We start from the raw sequence: 20,847 nt of genomic DNA on the forward strand, positions 1-20,847 counted from the left end.
CCTCCAATAGATTGGAACCTTCTTGAAGGTAGGAACTATTTCATTTTTTTGTCTTTGTATCCCTAGAGCTTATCACTGTAGCTTGTGTAATAAGTGGTTCTTGAATAGAGAATCACTCATTTAGAGCAGGATCCCTAAGAGATGTGATCTCATGTGTATGTAAACTCGTGTTCACAAATAAAGAAAGTGAAGCCCGGACACTGGCCCAACAACGCACGACTATTGTGTAGTAGAGATAGGATTGGAAGCCAGACCCTTTGACCTCAAATTCAGAGCTTTTTCCCACTGTACCAAGTAGCCATAGAGGGGATTTATGCCTTGGTTGGGTGTTGGACTAAAGGACATATGAGAAGCCTTGCAGCTCTGAGAATCTATGATTCTGTTTTTGTTTTCTTTTTTTGAAAAAAATCTCAGCTCTGCATTATCCCTCAGGGATTTCTCTGCAGACTTCTCACTGAATTTATCCAGCCTTATCTCAGTCTTTTGGAAAGCCTATTCCAGAAGATTTTCAACTTGCTCTCATTCTCATTTTCTCTGTTAGACTTCTCTCCTTTAAATTAATATGGACTTGCTATTACCGTGTTGCTTCCCTACTTCTCACACTGGTATTGGTCACATTAGCAGCTTTATGTAACAAAGATCAGGGCCATAAAAAGAGAATGTTAAATATAAGTTTGTTATGGACTAAATCTCCTAGAAGGCTAAGCTTCAGTGGATTAAATAGTATTGAGTTTTCACTGAAATGCAGAACAGGGGGAGTTAGTTATGGGATACAAAGCTCTTGTGAGTTCAGTGAACTATGAACACAAGAAACAGTGACCTGTAATGCACCAAATGCCATTGTTCAAATGAACTTGCAAATAGTATGTTAGCCTACTATCCCCATCACTCTTTGGTCTGATTCAGTCTTATGAGAGATTTAGATGAGGGAGTAAATAACAGAGCATAAGAATATATTTTTATTTTATTTATTTATTTTCAGTTTTCAAAATTTACTTTTGTAAGATTTTGAGTTCTAAATTTTTCCCCCTCTCTCTCCTTCCCTCTCCCCAAGATGGTATGCAATCTGATATAGGCTATACATGTACAATCATATTAAACATATTTCCACATTAGTCACGTTGTGAAAGAAGAATCAGAACAAAAGGGAAAAACCACGAGAAAGAAAGAACAAACAAACAAACAAACAAAATAGTATGCTTTGATCTGCATTCAGACTCCATAATTCTTTTTCTGGATGTGGATAGCACTTTCCATCATGAGTCTTTTGGAATTGTCTTAGATCATTGCATTGCTGAGAAGAGCTAGGTCTGTCAACATTGGTCATCACACAATGTTGCTATCGTTGTACATGATGTTCTCTCATTTCACTCAGCATCAATTCACATAAGTCTTTCCAGGTTTTTCTGAAACTTGCCTGATCATCATTTCATATGGAGTAATAGTATTCCGTTACATTCATATACCACAACTTGCTCAGCCATTCCCCAGTTGATGAGTATCCCTTCAATTTCTAATTCTTTGCCACCACAATAAGAGCTGCTATAAATATTTTTGCCCATGTGGGTCTTTTTCCTGGTTTTTTTTTTTTACACGATTTCTTTGGGATACAGATCTAGTAGTGGTATTGCTGGATCAAAGGGTATGCAATTTTATAGCCCTTTGGGCATAGTTCCAAATTGCTCTCTGGTATGGTTGGATCAGTTCACAAACTCCACCAACAATGCATTAGTGTCCCAATTTTCCCATATCTTCTAAAACATTTATCATTTTCCTTTTTTGTCATGTTAGCCAATCTGATAGGTGTGATGTGGTACCTCAGAGTTGCTTTAATTTGCATGTCAGAGCATAAGCATTTTCAGTGACAGACCTGGAGAATTCATCCCAGCCATGGTCATGGCCCAAAGATGGCCTTTTAGTTTTTTTAGGACATTTTTTAAGACATTAATGAAATGGGAGTCCCTTGGGAGTCAGAGCTGTTCTGTCCATCCACCTGGCACTGTCCTCTCCACACTTCTCTGTTCTCCTCAGTATTGCTGCTCAAATGGAGCACTCAATGGAAATGGATATGAGCCTCCTCCGGCCCCAGAATTTCCCCGGAATTTAGTTTGGTTGTGAACTAAAGGCTGACAAAGATTATCATTTTAAGGTAGATGATGAAAATAAGCACCAGTTGTCATTGAGGACTGTGAGTTTAGGGGCTGGTGCAAAGGATGAATTGTATTTTGTTGAAGCAGAGGCACTGAACTATGAGGGCAATCCAATAAAATTAACACTGGCATCTTTGAAAATGTCTGTTTAGCCTACAATTTTTCTAGGTGGCTTTGAGATTACAACACCAGTAGTTTTGCGGTTGAAATGTGGTTCAGGGCCGGTACATGTGAGTGCCCAGCACCTAGTAGCACTGGAAGAAGATGCAGAATCAGATGATGAAGAGGAAAATGATACGAAACTCTTAAATACATCTGGCAAACAATCTGTTCCTGGAATTGGTAGCAAGATTCCACAGTGATGATGACGATGATGACTTTGAAGGTGAGGAAATTGAAGAAAAGACACCTCCAGTGAAGAAACCCATCATGTCAAAGAAGACCAAGAGAATGCTGAAGGAAGAAAACAGATTTTTTTTTTAATGAGGATTGGGAATTGCAATATTACTGTGTTTCTGCTAAAGAGAAGATGATTTGCTTGCTTTGTGAGGCTGCAATATCAACATTTAAAAAATTCAGTACTTAACAGCATTATGACACTCATAAAGACCACAAATATTTTAAATTAGAGGGAGAGGCATAAAAGGTTGTATTGCAGAAATTAAAAGATGAAAAGCAAAGGCAAGTATTTCAAGCAGCAATAAGACCTGAAAATAATGCCACTGAAGCAACTTATAAAATAACTTATATACTCGGGGGTGGGGGTGGAGTGGAACCATTCAGTGACATAGAAATTGTGAAAGAATGCATTTTTGAAATAGTGGGATGCTTGGACCACCACCCTTCCCCCTTCGCCTCCCCCAATAACATTTCAAAGTACAAACAACTGCCTCTTTCAAGGAGAACCATAACTGATTGGCAGCATGAATTAGCCTTCAAATTAACAGAACAACTTCGTGCAATGCTTTGAAAGGAAAATATATGTTCAATCACTTTGGATGAATCATCTCATACTACTGACTTGACACAGGTTTTCTACTTCATTCAGATAATAACAAGATTTTTTTTTTTTGCTATAAAGAGTTACTCACTTTGGTCACTCTTCTGAACAGAATACAGGGAATAGATATCTTCAACTTTGAAGGTAAATGTCATGAAGTTGGACTGAATTTGGTAACTTTAGTGAGTGTATGTATAGATGGTGTACCTTCCATGACAGAAAAACGTGAAGGGTTTATTGTACAGATTTTTAAAAAGTATTAACAAAAAAAAGACATTAATGAAATGAAAATAAGTTCCTCATAAACAAGTTCCCCCATGAGTCTGGGGCGCACTGTTCTACAAATACACACACCCTCAGCGAAAAGAGGGGATACATATAGAAAACATACATGGAGGGGCACACATCTAGGGAATATGTACAGCCAGGTCACATCTGTAAAGAGGCATATATAGATACACACAATGCTATAGGGGCACCAATGCCTTCTGGTGATGTCATTACACTGTTCCAGTTGATGCTGCTTCACACTGGTACCTGATGAACACAAAGGCTCTGTCAGATACTGGTCCTCCTAGCACCACTCCACCATTCACATAACCTTAGGCAGATGCTTCCAGGTATGGCCCCACTGAATGTATGGTTTCAAGCTTCTAGCTTTACCTGATGTCTTTGGCTATTATATTATTTCCCTCATGAGAAGAGGGGCCTCTTTTTTATTTTCAAAAAACAGAAATTTATATATAACTTCAGAAAAGTTGCTGTCCTTGCCTTAGCTATAGTACCAGCAACAGCCCTAGAAAAAGAAATCTTTCTCTGTTTTTTCCCCCCTAATCTTGGATAGAAGACATTTCATCTCCAGTAGGAGATTCTTTGCTCCCAGTACCAACTCAGCTGCCCAGTTTCTAGGTTTGATGTCTCCATGAGCTCATAGCTCATGGTGAGCATTCTCTATCGTTAACAGAATTTTTACTGAGCCAGTCTCTAACCTGAGAACGCTCAAAGCTGCATAAAGCAGTGCCAGTAATCAAGTAGTTTAATTAATCAGTTTCAGAGTGAAGAATGTTCTTTTAGCTGAAATAAAAGCACAGGTTATATATTTAAATCACAACTGGGGAAAGAGGATTACAAACAATCATTTAGTGGTTTCCCACAAGAAACCCACAAATCCCACAATACAACAATTCTGGAGTCAAGTCTTTGGGGGTTGTGACCACCTCCCCTAAAGTACAGAACCAGAATTCTATGATGGGAACAGGTTCTACAATCTTTGATTCACTTCACTTAAGGTCCAGTGATTGTGAGCATCGTCAGAGTTTTAATTAACCAGTTTAAGTGGCATTGTGAGCTCTGACTCCCAAGCCCGAGAGTCAGCTCTTGAGAAAACTAAATTATTGGTATATTAATTATACATATCACATCAATTAATATGAAAATTATAAATTCCTTTCTCAGTATAACTCTTGGTTTTGTTTGTTGGTTTCTTAATCTCCAAAGGCTAGGCTATTAGGATCATTAATTATGTGAGAGCTAGTCACACAATAACTACCAGACAGTTCTAGGGTTTAGTGTCCCTTTGTTTTTTTTGGTTTTTTTTGCAACTTCAGGTTTCTTCTACTCTTTCATAAAGATATACAAAGAAGAAATAAGTATTTTTTTAAGCACCAACTCTGTGCCAGGCACCGTGCTAAGTATTGGGGCTACAAAGGCAAAAGATAATCCTTGTCCTCAAGGAGCTCACAGTATAATAAGGGAGACGACATGAAAACTACTATGTATGAACAAGATAGATATAAGACAAATTAGAGATACTCAACAGAAAGAAGGCACTAGAATTAAGGGGGGGTGGAAAAGGCTGCCCAGAGAAGATGGGGTTTTAGCTGGGATTGGAAGGAAGCTAGAAAAGTCTGAAGGCTGAGATGAGGAGGGAGAGTGTGAACCTAAGTCCAGGGGGTAAGGAATGGCTTCTTCTAGCCACATTCCTGGCCTTTCACATGTGGACAGCGCCAGCGAAAGCCTAAAGGAGATTGAAATCACCTTCACAGAAAAGTGTTCTCTAAGCCTTTGAGTACTGCTGAATTGTGATATTATTGTTTTTATTCACACTGCTCGTATTCCAAAGACTTCTGTTCAGATGAATATATCTTTAACCAACCTGTCATTTAGAAGCAGTTATATGTTTCCATTGAGAGGAGGGTGGTGGTGTTGGCTATTATGTCGTTTACCATCTTTCCGGCATGCAATAGGGTGCACATAACAGCTGCTTAATAAATATTTCTTTAATTGAACTGAGTTATAAATATTAGTCCTGCCTCTGACTCTGAAAACCTGAAAGATACAAGGTACCTCGATGAGAAGATATTCTCAGGAATCACAAGGCTTTCCTAAGCCCCCAAAAGACATGATGAGGAGGAGGAGGAAGATGAGGAGGATTCATATTTATGGAGTGCTTTAAGGTTTGCCATATACTTTACATGTATTATCTAATTGGTCATATGACTCACTGAACACCTGGAGTCCTAGAAAGTTAGAGCAGAATCAACAGAAGAGTTGTTGCAGTTTTATGAGATGTGGTGGAACTGTCTCAAAGAGTTCAGAGTCAGACCACCTCTAATCCAAGTATAGGCATTTATTGAGACTGATGCCTCTCATGAAGTAGGCTAGGTTCCAAGAGGAACCAGCAACTTTAGTGAAAGCAAGATAGATTTTTATAGGGTAAAGATGCAATTACATAACAGAAATTATGAATATTAAAAAAGCAGGAGGGGTTTATTAAGGGATTAGGTAATAGGGGAGGGGTCCCAGCCTCAATAGAACTTTGTATGTATGTGATTACCCACAATGCATACAGAAAAACACATTTGGGGGGTAGGTATGCATGTAAGTGTGATGATAATATTATAATAAGCCTCTCTATGTCATAAATTCATCTAAAGGACACCTTTTGCTATTACTGCACAGGTGCCTACTTAGGGAAAGTCCTTTCTACTGTTTTGGGGTCTACATCCTGCTTGGACATCTTGGTGGTGTTGTTCTCTGATTGGCTGACTTATATGGTCCTATCTGAGATTAAATGGATGTGACTGTAGTTGAGTGCATGAACATACCTGCTCTTTCTGTGGGAAATATGAGGAATGGGTCTGGGGGCAGTGGCTAACTAGAGGCAGTGGATGGTATCCCATCACATGGATGTACCTGCTGTTTCTGTGAGAAATATGGGTTCATGGACACCCCTGTCATTCTAGTGAGAAGTGAGACATATATGAAAAGTTAGGATATTGAGTAGAGGGGTGGGGTGGCAGTGGCTAGGTGGGGGGGGGGTAACTATATTGAGTCTGGGCTCTGTGGTGTGGTTAAAGCCAGATTGTGTTGTTAAATCAGGACATGACTGCTGTTCAGTGGGGCCCATAAGGAAGTTAGAATATTGGGACTGGGGGCAAGCTTTATTAGGATTCCATCACAATGAGTCCCCTAGTAGTTGAGTCAACTTAACTGTTTAGAGAAAAGTGGATCTAGAAAGCTATGAAAAATCAAAGAATAAACTTTTGAATAAATGAAACAAACAACGAAATACAACAGTCAGATTTCATTAGCTAAATAGCCCAAGCAACCATTTGCCTATAGAATGCCTTTCTCCTACAGAAAGTGGACTGTATCACCAGTCAAGATTCTCCCAGACTGGAAAGGGATTAGGGAATCCTAGGAGATTCTCAAAAGATGTTTGTTGAATTTGCTAAATTTAATGAGGAGATAGTCATGTGAAAGGATCCTCCACCTCTAAGTGAACTCAGTTTATAATCTTTTCATCAAGCAAAGAATTCCAACAAAAAGCTTCAGTGATTCAATTACAAATTCACAGGAGAATAACATCTGGTCCAAAGTCCAATTTGCTCTGTTCCAGTCTGAGCTGCAACTGAACCACTAGGGATCATTTTTCATGTTTACTAGCGACCACCCTGAACTGTAACAGCAGGTATCAAAGTAAACAACTGATACTAGAGATAACTGGAAAGAGTTGGAATAGTTCCCAAAAAATATTCAGGAAAATATTTGTCAACTCTATTTAGTCCTTGAATTTAACTGACTAAGCCAACTGAGCTTCCTATTTATCTTTGATTCACAAAAGTATATCCACAATAAAGGCCTCAGGACACCTAGAACATTTGAAAAACAAACATGGCTCTCTAACAGGTCTTTGTTCCATGGAAGTTTAACAGGACCATGGAAGGACAAGAAATTACTTCTCTAGTAAGAAACTGGACACTGCCACATTGCATTAGGGTTACCCAAGCTGCAGTGCTCTCAAAGGAGATCACAGCATGCTTTCTTAGGTTATTTTTAGTTCTGTTCTTGCACGTAGATATTTTTTTTTCTCTGAGGTAATGTGCTATTACAATCACTATTAAAAATGAAGAAATTGAGGCTCAGAAACTTGCTCAGGGTCACACATGATAAGCATCTAAGTGATGATAAACATCTAAGGCAGGATTTGAACTAGGATCTTCTTGACTGGGCAAGTCACTTAACCCTATTTGCCTCAGTTTCCTTATCTGCAAAATGAGCTGGAGAAAAAAATGGCAAGCTACTCCACTATCTTTGCCAAGAAAGACCCAGGCTTACACAACTAGTAAGTATCTGAGGCCAGATTTGAGTTTAGGAAGATAAGTCTTCTTAACTCTGGGCCGAGCACTATATTCACTACACCACCTAGCTGTCTCCCACTTGACTTTGATTGTTACTTAATCCCAAACCACACTTTCCTATGCCCATATTTTTATTTTCCTATGACACCCTTGCAAGGTAAAAAAAACTCATCAAGTTCTTCAGAAAATTTTACTCCCTTTTCATCTTCTGTAACAAAACTTAGCATCTAAGTTACAATTATCTTCATAAGTCTTTCTTATCAGAACAAGCTTTTTGGAAATTTCAAAACTCAAAGCGGAGTGCGTATGGGATACTGTACATTCAAAACAGGGATGTTTAACCCAGTGTTTGTGAACTTTAAAAAATATTGTAATAATGGTATTTCAATATACTTGGTTTCTTTTGTGATCCTATGTATTTTATGCATTTAAAACATGATTCTGAGACATGGTCCATAGGTTTCACCAAGCTGTCAAAGGAGTCCATGACAAAAAAAGCTAAGAACTCCTGTTTTTTATGGGGGAGGTGTGGTCTTGGGCAAGTCATTTTTTTTAATTAATTAATTTATTTTTAGTTTTCAACATTCACTTTCACAAGATTTTGAGTTCCAAATTTTCTCCCCAACACTCTCCCCCCCCAAGACAGTGTGCATTCTGAATACCCCTTCTCCCAATCTGCCCTCCCTTCTATTACCCCCCTTCTCTTATTCACTTCTCTTTCTATTTTCCTGTAGGGCAGGATAGATTTCTATACCCCATTGCCTGTATATCTTATTTCCCAGTTGCATGTCAAAACAATTTTTAACATTTGTTTTTAAAATTTTGAATTCAAAAACTCTCCCTTCCTCCCTCCCCACTCACCCTCATTGAGAAAGCAAGCAACTCAATAGAGGTTATACATGTGTAGTCATGCAAAACACTTCCATAATAGTCATGTTGTAAAAGACTAACTATATTTCCCTCCATCCTATCCTGCCCCCGTTTATTCTATTCTCTCCTTTGACCCTGTCCCTCCTCAAAAGTGTTTGCTTCTAATTACCCTCTCCCCCAATCTGCCCTCCCTTCTATCATCCCCACCCCTTATCCCCTTCCCCCCTATTTTCCTGAAGGGTAAGATAGATTTCCATACCCAATTGAACGTGTATGTTATTCCCTCCTTAAGTCAAATCTGATGAGAGTAAGATTCATTCATTCCTTCTCACCTTCCCCTACTTCCCCTCCACTGTGAAAGCTTTTTCTTGTCTGTTTTATATGAGATAATTTACCCCATTCTACCTCTCCGTTTCTCCTTCTCCCAATATAATTCTCTCTCACTCCTTAATTTTATTTTGTAGACATCATTTTTTCATCTTCAACTCACCCTGTGCCCTCTGTGTATATATCTATATATCTATCTCTATCTCTATTTCTACATATATATGTATAGATATTTCTCTCCAATTACCCTAATATTGAGAAAGGTCTTGTGAGTTACAAATATCATCTTTCCATGTAGGAATGTAAACAGTTCAACTTTAATAAGTCCCTTATGATTTCTCTTTCCTGATTATCTTTTCATGCTTCTCTTGAGTCTTGTATCTGAAACTCAAATTTTCTATTCAGTTCTGGGCTTTCATCAAGAATGCCTGAATGTCCTCTCTTTCACTGAATGTCCATTTTTTTCCCCTGAAGGGTTATACTCAGTTTTGCTGGGTAGGTGATTCTTGGTTGTAATCCTACCTCCTTTGACCTCCAGAATATCATATCCCAAACCTCTGATCCCTTAATGTAGAAGCTGCTAAATCTTGGGTTATCCTGATTGTGTTTCCACAATACTTGAAATGTTTCTTTCTGACTGCTTGCAATATTTTCTCCTTGACCTGGGAACTCTGGAATTTGGCTACAATATTCCTGGGAGTTTTCCTTTGGGGATCTCTTTCAAGAGGTGATTGGTGGATTTTTTCAACTTCTATTTTACCCTTTGTTTAGAATATCAGGGCAGTTTTCCTTGATAATTTCTTGAAAGATGATGTCTAGGCTCTTTTTTTGATCATGGCTTTCAGATAGTCAATTAATTTTTAAATTCTCTCTCCTGGATCTTTTTTCCAGGTCAGTTGTTTTTCCAATAAGATATTTCACATTGTTTTCTATTTTTTCATTCTTTTGTGTTTTTTTAATAATTTCTTGATTTCTCATGAAGTCATTAGCTTCCATTTGCTCTAGCCTAATTTTGAAGGAAGTATTTTCTTCGGTGAGCTTTTGGACTTCCTTTTCCATTTGACCAATTCTGCTTTTTAAGGCATTCTTCTCCTCATTGGCTTTTTGGACTTCTTTTGCCATTTTGGTTAGTCTATTTTTTAAAGTATTATTTTTTTCAGTATTTTTTGGGTCTTCTTTAGCAAGCTGTTGACTGGTTTTTCATGATTTTCTTCCATCACTTTCATTTCTCTTCCCAGTTTTTCCTCTAATTCTCTTACTTGCTTCTCAAAATCCTTTTTGAGCTTTTCCATGGAGTGAGACCAATTCATATTTTTCTTGGAGGCTTTGGATGTAGGAACTTTGACTTTGTTGTTTTCTTCTGGTTGTATGTTTTAATCTTCTTTGTCGCCAAAGTAAGATTCTATGGCCCGAGTTTTTTTGTGCTGTTTGCTCATGTTCCCAGTCAATTACTTGAGTTTTAAACTCTTTCTTAAGGTAGGAGTCTGTTTCCCATGTGGAGGTGTACTGTCCCAAGCTTCAGGGATTTTGTGCAGCTGTTTTCAGAGATATTTCTAGGGACTTGTAAATTTTCCATTCTTCCAAGGTGGTATGATCAAAGGAGAGGTGTTTACTCCTTTCCTGGCCTGGGCTCTGGTCTGTGAGTGACCACAAGCACTCTTTTCTGTCTTGGAACTGTTAGAAGGATTCCCTTTCCAGCACCGCCACAAGCTCCACCACGCCAGCACTCCTCCTTGCCCCAGGACCACCACCCAGGACAGCAACCCAGATCCAAGCATGGTCAAAGCAATGGAATCCTGCCTCCACACCAGCAAAGAGATCCCTGCAATCCCACTTTGTTCAACCACTCAATCCCCCTTCTGTCTGTGGGCTGAGAGTTCCAGAAGCAGCCACCACCAGAGACTGTACCAGGGCTAGGGCTGGGACCAGGCTTCTCTCTCACAGAGCTCCTACAAACCTTTCCTACTGACCTTCTAAGTTGTCTTTGGTGTTTGTGGGCTGAGAAGGCTGGAAACCACTACAGCTGCTAGTGATTCAGCTCCCAGAGGCCTGCTCCAGGTTTGCTGAGGCCTGGTCTTTGCCTGCATGGCCCTTGCTCTACTGAGATCCTCTCCTAACCTGGTGCAACAGACCTTTCCCATCAACCATCCAGGTTGTCTTGGGCTGGAAATTTGTTTCACTCTGTCTTTTTGTGGGTTCAGCTGCTCTAGAATTTTTTAGAGCTGTTTTTACAGGTCTTTGGAGGGGTTTGGGGGAGACCTCAAGCAAGTCACTTCTTTTACTCCTACATCTTGGCTCTCCTCCCCAAGTAATTTCAATAAACCTCAGTGTCTTCATCTCTAAAGAAAGAAGGTGGGGCAGCTAGGTGCTCAGTAGATAGTGCACTGGGCCTGGAGTCAGGAGGACCTGAGTTCAAATCCGGCCTCAGACCAGACACTTGACACTTACCAGCTGTGTGATCCTGGGCAAGTCACTTAACCCCAATTGCCTCACCAAAAAAAAAAAAAAAAGAAAGTTATGATTTTTAATACCTCTTCTAGCTCTAAACCCATAATCCAATGATCCTAACTGGAAGTAATGTGTGCCCATAGTTGAGAAGAAAAGCTAACGCCCAATCTTCTTTCCATGGCTTCCTGGCCATCATATAGAGGGTCCTTGAGGTTAACAAAGGCTATTCCTGAAAGATTGTATAGTAGAAACCTTCTCTAAAGTCCCAAAATAATACCCTTGTCCACTAGGGCGTATCTACAAAGTACTGATTATTGATTGTTCTGAGCCTCATTGTAACCAATCTTATGTTATGTGCCACAATGTAAGAAATAAAAATTTTCTGTGTTTTCTTGTAGCATTAAAGGATTTGTCAAGGGTACCGAGGACACCTGTTTTCCATAAGAACTTAGTGGGGTTTTTTCCTAATATTCCTGATTAGAATTTTTTTTTAAAAAGAGAAGCACTGTTTTAGTTATGTAGAAATACAGAATCCCAGAATAGCAGCATTGGAAATAAACTCAGAGAACAGCAGAACATCTATTTTATAGCTGGACAAGAATAACCTCGGCACTCAGCAATTGACCATTCAGCCTTTGCTTAAAGATCTCTAGTGATGGGAAACTCACTCCTACCTAAGGTAACTCATTTTACTTTTAGATAACTCTGTCAAGACTTTTTTTCCCTTATATTAAACCTGAAATTTGCCTCTGGGATTTCTACCCTTTGCTTTTAGTTCTATGCTGTGAGACCAAACAGAACAAAGTTAATCCTTCTATCATATAGCAAGCCTTTAAATACTTCAATACAAATATCACATACAATCCTTTCTTTCTGTTTCTTCTGAGTTTTCCTTTGCTCAGGCTGGAAGCTTAATGGCCACTCACAGGTGTGATCCCACTACTGATTGGTACCTGAGCTTTGATCTGCTCCATTTCCAACCTGAATCAGGTTGCCCCTCCTTAGGCAGTCTGGTGACCCCACACTCCTAGGGGAACACCATATTGATGCTGGACTTGACAATACCCAGTTGGCTTTAGTCCTACTTCACCTCAGGACTCCCAAGCTCAAGTGATACATCTGCCTCAGCCTCTCCAATAGCATGGTGTGGGTGTCACTGCACCCAGCCCAGATCTTTTTTTACATCAAAAATAATCTACCCCTTTTTTTCCATCTTATATTTGTAAAGTTGATTTTTGAATCCAATTATAGAACTTAATATTTATTTCTCCTAAATTTCACTATCTGATCAGATCATTTGTTCTAGCCAGTATAAAATCTTTTTGGATCCTGATTCTCTCATGTCAACATGCCTTCATGTCATCTACAAAAAAACAAACATTTCATCTATGTCTTTATCCAAATCACTGATTTAAAAAAAAAAGGGTTAAAATAGCAGAGAAACCAGCACAGATGTCTCAGGCATTCCAATGAATTGATCAGTCAACCCACATTTATTAAGCACTTAATATGTGGCAGACATTAAGCTAAGTGCTAATAAGGATACAAATAATAATAACAAAAACAAAAACAGTCCCTGCCCTCAAGGAACTTACATTCTAGGAGAAAACAACAGATAGATAGACAGACAGACAGACAGACAGACAGACAGACAGACAGACAGACAGATAGATAGATAGATAGATAGATAGATAGATAGATAGATACAAGATACACAGAGTCCTGGCTTTACTGCCTTTCTCCAAGACTCAGCTCAAATCCTATCTTCTGGCCCACCTTTTTGGTGGGAAGGTAGTCTTTTCTGGACTCCCTCCTCTTCATTCTGACCTGACTGCTAGTGTATTCCTTCTGAGGACACTTTCTATTTACACTGTATAAATTTTGTTGGTGCATAGCTGTTTGCATGTTTTCTCCCAGTTAGAATGTGAGCTCCTTGAGGGCAAAACCACATTTTCCTATTTCTTGTTATCTTTAGCTCTTGGCATACTACCACGGACATAAAAAATGCTTAATAAATATTTGTTGACTAACTGATTTACAGTGTAGATGCAAGGTAACTTTATAAACCAAGAGACCACTCTCAAAGCTTTATCAAGTCACTAATGAGTATTCCAAGTATTTAACATGTTCCAAATCCTCTAAACTCTACCATTGTTAAGCCCACATCTCTCCAGCTCCTCCATTGAAATTTACCAGTACTTCAAAGATGTGGGATTTCAACAGTATGGGTATTTCCTCTACTGATGCTAATTTTAACCTTTCTACATTTCAGTGATAATCTTTGGCTAACACATTTGATTGATATACGTACACACATGTGTGTATATGTACATATGTGCATATGTATAGGTATATGTATATGTAGGTGTATGTAAACACATGTGTGTATACATTACATAAGTGTGTATATATATACAATATACAACCTCACTGGTGATGAGATTCTCTGAACTTAGCTAAGCTGGTCCTCAGATGATAGACACACAATCTTTGCTGGTAGGTCCATCTAAAAGCATATTTTGTTGTTGCTGTTTGGTTGTTTCAGTTGTGTTTGACTCTTTATGACCCAATTTGGGGTTTTCTTGGCAAAGATACTAGAGTAGTTTGCTATTTCCTTTTCTAGCTCATTTTATAGATGAGGAATCTGAGGCAAATAGGGTTAAGTGATTTGTCCAGCGTCACTTAGCTGGTAAGTGTCTGAAGCCAATTTTGAATTCAGGAATATGAGTCTTCCTGACTCCAGCCCTGGCACTCTATCTACTGTGCCACCTAGCTGCTGCATAGACTTGGACAATCCAAAGTCCCCTCCAGAACATGATAAAGCAGGACTTTATTGTAGGACTTTGTTGGAAGCTTTGGATATGTTTAGATTAAGGTATTGGTAGGATAGAAAAGCAAGATGTCCCATAGGTACATGCCTTCTAATACATCAAAGATCCATGATTTCACAGGTGTAGGGACATCCTTTCTCAGTACAGATTGCAAATCATCTATAATTTATAGTCTCAGAAAGTTGCTTGAGGCTCAGGGACATTAAATAACCTCTTCATGGTTATACTGTTAGTAAGTGCCCAAGGTGAGATTTAAACCCTCATCTTCCTGATTCCAAGACCCTCACTATCTCCACCGTGTGATCTGCCCTTCAATGCCTTCCAAACAAAGGAAAATGAATAGGTTTTCACTAGAGTGATTTCTAGAATCTCCACATCATATTCAGTATTTTTGTAAATATCATCATAATTATATTTAACCATTTGGGGGAAAATATGTTTCAAGAGCCCATTAGTGTTTAAGTTTCTAAAAATGCCATAAAAATATTCGCTAAAAGCATTGCCTTCAAATTTGTGTGGTAACATTTCTATACTTGTAACTGATGTGGAAATTCAAGTTGATGAGTGTCTGTCAGGCTTGACAAATACAAGAGAAAATCGCATGTGATTGCCACATTAGCAAATAATACTAATATTTGTACATGTGCCCCAAATACTACACAATGGAGTTAATAATACTTAGTCCTTCCTGAACTCTACTGGAATTTCCCCATGAGAGATAAAGAACTATTTGTTATTCCTTTCAGAGTGTCATGCAATGTGAATCCCCAAAGATATCTTCATAGGAATGTTGTTTATATTTGGGTGAACTTTCCGATAAGATTTCTCACGTGCATCTTTTCATCCAATTTTAAGTAGTTCTCATACTATCTCAATAGAAGGAAATACATGTTGACTTTTTTAGAGGAATCAGGAGAAATTTTTAAGAAGAAAAATACTTGTCAAATATGTGTATAGCACACATATTAATTTGGGCATGGACTTGCCTTCTCAGCTATTTTCTAAAGGATTATCAGAAATCGTGATAATTTCACCTTGCAGGAAGTAGGAGAAGCAATGAGTGGAAATGTTATTCTGGACTTGATTCTGACCAATAAGGATGACGTGGTTGTCTTCTTAGCCAAAATGGCAGAAGCAATGGGAAGTGACCACTCCATCTTAGCGCTCCTTTATGATAAGTGTAGATGAAAGGTGGGCGTAGTCTGATTTGTACCCTATATTTCAAAGAGTTCAGATAAAATACATGCAGGATCCCATGTCCTGATTTTCTACAAAGAACATAACTCAAGAGTTTAGATTCTGATGAAACAAACACATATTATTCCAGTGAGGAAGAAAATGGGATCATCTAAAGAGATTAGGATGGGTGCATAAGGAACAAGTAGAACAACTAATGTTTTTAGAAGACATGAACAAGAGACAAAAGCAAGAGCAGGTAACTAAGAATGAATGCAGATGATATCATGAAGATGAAATCCCAGAATAATCTAGAACTTGTGATAAATGCCAAGGACAACATAAAGATATTTATTAGCTATATTGGATTAAGAGGAAGATCCAAGAAAGGATAGGATCACTGCTTGGATTAGTAAGAGTAACAGAGAGAATGTAGAACTACTCAACTACTATTTTCTGCTTCTATTTGTCATTGTTCTTCATTTTAGAAGAGGACCAATGACATCACAGGGTGATGTCTTGACTCGTGGGTGAATTGGATTTAAGTGAGGAAAGGCTGCACAAAGTCATCAGCCTCACTCTTTCTTCCAGAGTCATCAAAGTCCAATGGCAAGACTGGTGATGCCCCAGGATGCAGTGGATTACCTTGGTATCTTCAATGTCTGACAAAGCTCTAAGCGTTCCATAGCACTGGCTTCAGTTTGTTCTCATCTGCCCATTCCACTGTGGGAAGTTTTTATGTGCTTGTAGTAGACACCCCACTAACTCACCAATGGGTTTGTGGCCCATCAGTACCCTCAACCTGGTATAGCCCATCATTGAGATGGTTTACCAGGGTGTGACCACTGTACATGCTACAAATTCTTGGAGTCACAGGTGACAGTTGGATGCCAGGTAGACAGTAGAGGTGGGTGAGCAGCCTTGAAAGGGACTTGGCAAGCCCTCACACCAGAGGTGCTGGTCCTTCTTGAACACCCATACACTTAACAGACAATTGAAAGCCAAGATAAGTGAGAAGATGGTGAGAGAGTATCTAGCTACCTACATTGAGTTCAAGTTATGTGGCCTGAGTAAACTATATCCCAGAATACTGAGTTTATTAATATGCTTGTGATATTTGGAAAGTTATAGAGAATGAAACAGTTGCCCCAAGAATAGAGAACAGTAAAAGTTTTAATAACTTACAAAATGGAGAGAGCAGGCATTGACCAATGAGCTTGACTTTGCTGACAAAATGACATTAAATGGATGATTTATGAACACTGAAAAGGAAGTTTTGGTCACTAAAGTCACCACCAAGTCACTGAGTCAACATGGGTTCATAAAGAAATGCTCAACCACATTTTCTATTTTGGCAGGATCATTTGACAGGTCTGACAAGTTCATCTCTGTTGTTGTTATTGTCATTAACTTTAATCTTGCACAATATTGGCATAGGAGGCACATTTTTGGCCTTGATCATTAATAGGCATAAAACAGGAAAACATATACTGTCAAAGGTGTTTGCCACTGTCACGGAGAAGATCCAACACATAAGAAAAGCCAAGAAAGGATTCCCTGTAGATGACAAGGTTCGCTAGATGCTCCAGTTTGTAGATGACATTACATTGATTGTATTAAGTCCTGAAAAATTGCAGAATGCGTTAAATGAAATCCTTAGCTACTAGAGAGTTTAGCTTAATTATCCACACAGGAAAAATCAAATGAACACAGAATGCTTGTTGTCCATACTATGAAACACAGTTGGATGGACAACCCACAGAGTTAATCTATCAACATGTACATAACTCCCCCTATCCTTCACTGCTACTCCCCTCAAACATACATGCACACCCAAATACCTTTTGCACAAATGCTGAAGGATAATGAATTAGGTCCATAATTGAACAAGGGAAGATGAGGGCTTATAAGAAACAGTTTTGGAAACTCCAGTCTCTCAAGGTTATCCCTAGAACCCTGAAGGGAACAGTAGTCAGCTGCCTTCTAGAGATCTGACCCTCAGTGTGACTATGGTATAGGAGAATGAACTCTTAGGATATGCTACACATACCTTCTCTGACTGCCTGTCATACATCTTCTTCAGCCTATCACATACATGTAAGAGATATTCCAGTATGTGAAATATTGAACAAAATGCCAAAACTCCTCTGCATAGCTAAATCTCTTCTTCCAGAATCTTCAGTTTTTATATAGACTCCAGAGGTCCTTATCCAAACTCCCACTCATACTATCAGTCAGCTCTTCAGAAGGTAGCTACATGTCCCCCCTAAAGAGTCTAGAAAGTAGTTCCAAGAGGTTGTGGCAGTTTCTTCTAGTGGTAATCTTGATAATATCGTTGAGTGCCTCAATATCATCTAACCAATTAACATCAATTAGCTTTTACAAGGGAATGTTTACTGAGAAGATATAGCAAGGACAGAAGTATAAACACATCCACTCTGAACTGGGGTGGAATAGTCTCTCCTCTCCCAACTCAGCCTATGGGAGAGTGGACTCAAAATTAAAATGATGGCCACCCCCATCAAATTCTCTTTCAAATGTGGAATTGCTGATGAACATTGTCATTCCCTTACTAGTGGGACACAGTTTCTTGGCATCTGGGTCAATTCACTCTTGTCTGAATCCCACAGGTTGCTCAATGGAGCCACACTGGTACCTCTTGTAATCTTTTTTTTTTTCCCCTCGTACTGTTCATTTTTATTAAGAGTAAAATAAGCAAAAGTATATGCAAAGGATTATTCAATGCCGTTTTAAGTAAACAGTTCATATTTTTGTTTAAATGAAGCATTTAAGTGCTCTAACAGTTTACATTTCCAGGGCTTATTCTACAAGTTTGTGTATTTAGTGATTTATTCTTTCATATGACAATTACTACTTGGAGCTGCTGATCATTTATTGGCACCTTGAGCGCAGCCAGAATTAATGCTACAAAGAACTCTAAACATTTTTCTGGACTTCCAATCAAGTGCTGATTAGCCCAGTAAGGGAGGTTCACCAGATAAACCTAAATCCATTTTCAGTCATGTCTAGTCTTGCACCCTCCATTCTCCTTTTTAGCATTAGAAGACAACAGGTTGAGTTAGCAGATATTGTTTATGGACCCCTGAGGTTGTTTTTACTAGTTCAATCTCAGTTCTATTGAATTCTTGATAACAGGAATAGGATTTTCAGGGAGAGCAGGGATATCTGAAAGGTCTGTACTGGATGTTTTCTGAGCAGCCAACAGAGGAGCCACTGTCTGAAGAATTTCAGATTGAGTTGTACTTGTTTCTGTAATAAGTTGTTCCTTAGTTTCCTGTTTATCATGATCAATCAAATCAAGACAGTTGATATCTTCACTTGTCTCATCCTGCTCTTCTGTTTTGGTTTTCTTGAGATTTTCTTCTTATGTGGTGAAGATATCCTTTTGACTCCTACGATAGGATTAGGTACTTTTGCTGTCGTGATTCCTGAAGGTCTTGGTGGTTGGTTTACCAGACGTTTTGAGGAAACAGCTCTGGAGACTGTAGGCTTTGGTGGTGGAGAAATGGCTGGCTGTGTGGCAGTTTGAGAAATTCTTTCACTTGAGGTACTCCCTGAGCTTTCACTGGAATTTACTTGAGACACAGAAACCTCAGTCGCCTGGATGTTAGTCACACATGCTGCTGTTACAGCTGGAGTAGGACTGTTTCTGCCCTGAGAGCTGCTAGAACTATTCAATGGACTGGTCTTCATAGCACTGGTAGGAGAAGGCACAGACATGCTGTTGTCACTATCCATAGACAAGTCTAGGCTGCTATCATTCAGAGCTGTCAGTCGACCTTCTGATGAATGCCTTTTCTTTTTCTGAAGCATATGATTAGGTAGGAGTTGATGAAGTTGGCTTCTTTTTACATGCATTGCAGCAATTTTCATATTCATCTCAAACATCTTGCTATTTATTGCTTGCCTATAAACTGTATCTGTGAAAGATTGAATGTCGTATATAAGGTCAACATTGAGGTTTTCAGAGTTTTCTGTTTTTTTAAACACTAACCCAATCACCCACATTGTATGAAATTCTTCCTTGTCAGAGTTTTCCTTGGGTGCTGGAAATGACTGAGGATTCACATGAGCCAGTATAATAAATTCATTCTTCTCCAAACTTCCAACCAGGATTCGGATTTTTGATTCCACCAAACCCACCCATTCTAATCACTGCTTTTCTGTTGGTGCACTTGCTAGAAGTACAATATAATGCTTGTACTTTTGAAAGAAGTTGGGAGCTTCAAAAAGTCTGGACCACTCTGCCTTACTCAGCAAAATTTCATCTGTGATGGCAAGACCTTGTTTAAACTCCTCAACTATGACCATCCATGTAGAAATGGACACATTGTACGTAGAATTCTGTTGTGGGTATGCTGGTGTAATTTTAGGCATAAGATGGCACCTATCACTGGGGTTTACCCTTGGGTCCCATGCAGGCAAATTAAGATTGCATTCTTCAGCACCTCTTGTAATCTTTAGAGAACTCACTGGAGATACAAAAAGGAGGCAGCCTAATAGTAGACATAGACTGGCCCAAAAGGTCATGTGCTCAGAGGCCAGCCCAGTGTGGGGAAAGGAGACACTTCACCAGCCCTCCAGAGATCACAAAGTCATGCTTATTACCTCACAGCCAGCAGGAAGAAAAGAAAGAGAATTTCTCCACTGGAGCATTTTATATGCACTTTTGTTTCTGCCTCAACAACCAAACAAAAGTCCTTTTCTTCAGTACTCATAAGGTGGACAGGAAATAATCACCACATACTTGTACATGATCTGAAGTCTATGTCATCACAGACTTCCAGAAGCAGGCTCACCAAATATACACTTGGATCCCCTCTGCATACTTCAGGAGTGACCCCTCATTGGCCTATTCCTCTGTTATACTGCTAAGATAAATAAAGGAATACCCACAAAATATATTGTGTGAAGGATTTCTAAGCTCTGGTATTTCTTCTGCAAGAGGATGATTTCAAGGAGAAAGAAATGCCTTTATTAAAAAAAAATGTGTACATGTGTGTGTGTGAGAATACTCCAATGGATCTGTGATCTCACTGACATGGATATTCCCACCAATAATGTAATCAAGGGTGTACTAGCAAATGTTTAACAATTTCCAAATTGTTAACAACTTCCCCCCAAAAAAAGTATATATAACACATTTTTAAATTTAATCTGTATTAATAACACCTTCTCTATCACTTCCTTAAATCTAGACCAGGAGTGAGGAACCTGCAGCCTGGAGGCCTCATTGAGGCAGAGGCCACAGGTTCCCCACCCCTGGTCTAGACAATCAACAAAACAATAAATCAAGCACTGGCTTTTAGCAACTTGCCAATTTCCAAGGTGTAAACTAGTAATTCACTACTTGTAGTGTATTACAGCCTATTCACACCAAA

At 39.0% G+C, this 20,847-nt stretch overlaps 2 pseudogenes; one reads left to right on the forward strand and one right to left on the reverse strand.

Annotated features, from left to right (window-relative positions):
* The first annotated feature begins 2,044 nt into the window (after window positions 1-2,044).
* Window positions 2,045-12,552, forward strand: LOC114037352 (annotated as a pseudogene).
* Window positions 12,553-18,563: 6,011 nt separating this feature from the next.
* On the reverse strand, window positions 18,564-19,996 carry LOC114037353 (annotated as a pseudogene).
* Window positions 19,997-20,847: the final 851 nt, after the last annotated feature.

The sequence above is a fragment of the Vombatus ursinus genome, unplaced genomic scaffold, assembly GCF_900497805.2.
Source record: "Vombatus ursinus unplaced genomic scaffold, bare-nosed wombat genome assembly UNPS02010320.1, whole genome shotgun sequence".
In the NCBI taxonomy this organism is placed as follows: domain Eukaryota; kingdom Metazoa; phylum Chordata; class Mammalia; order Diprotodontia; family Vombatidae; genus Vombatus; species Vombatus ursinus.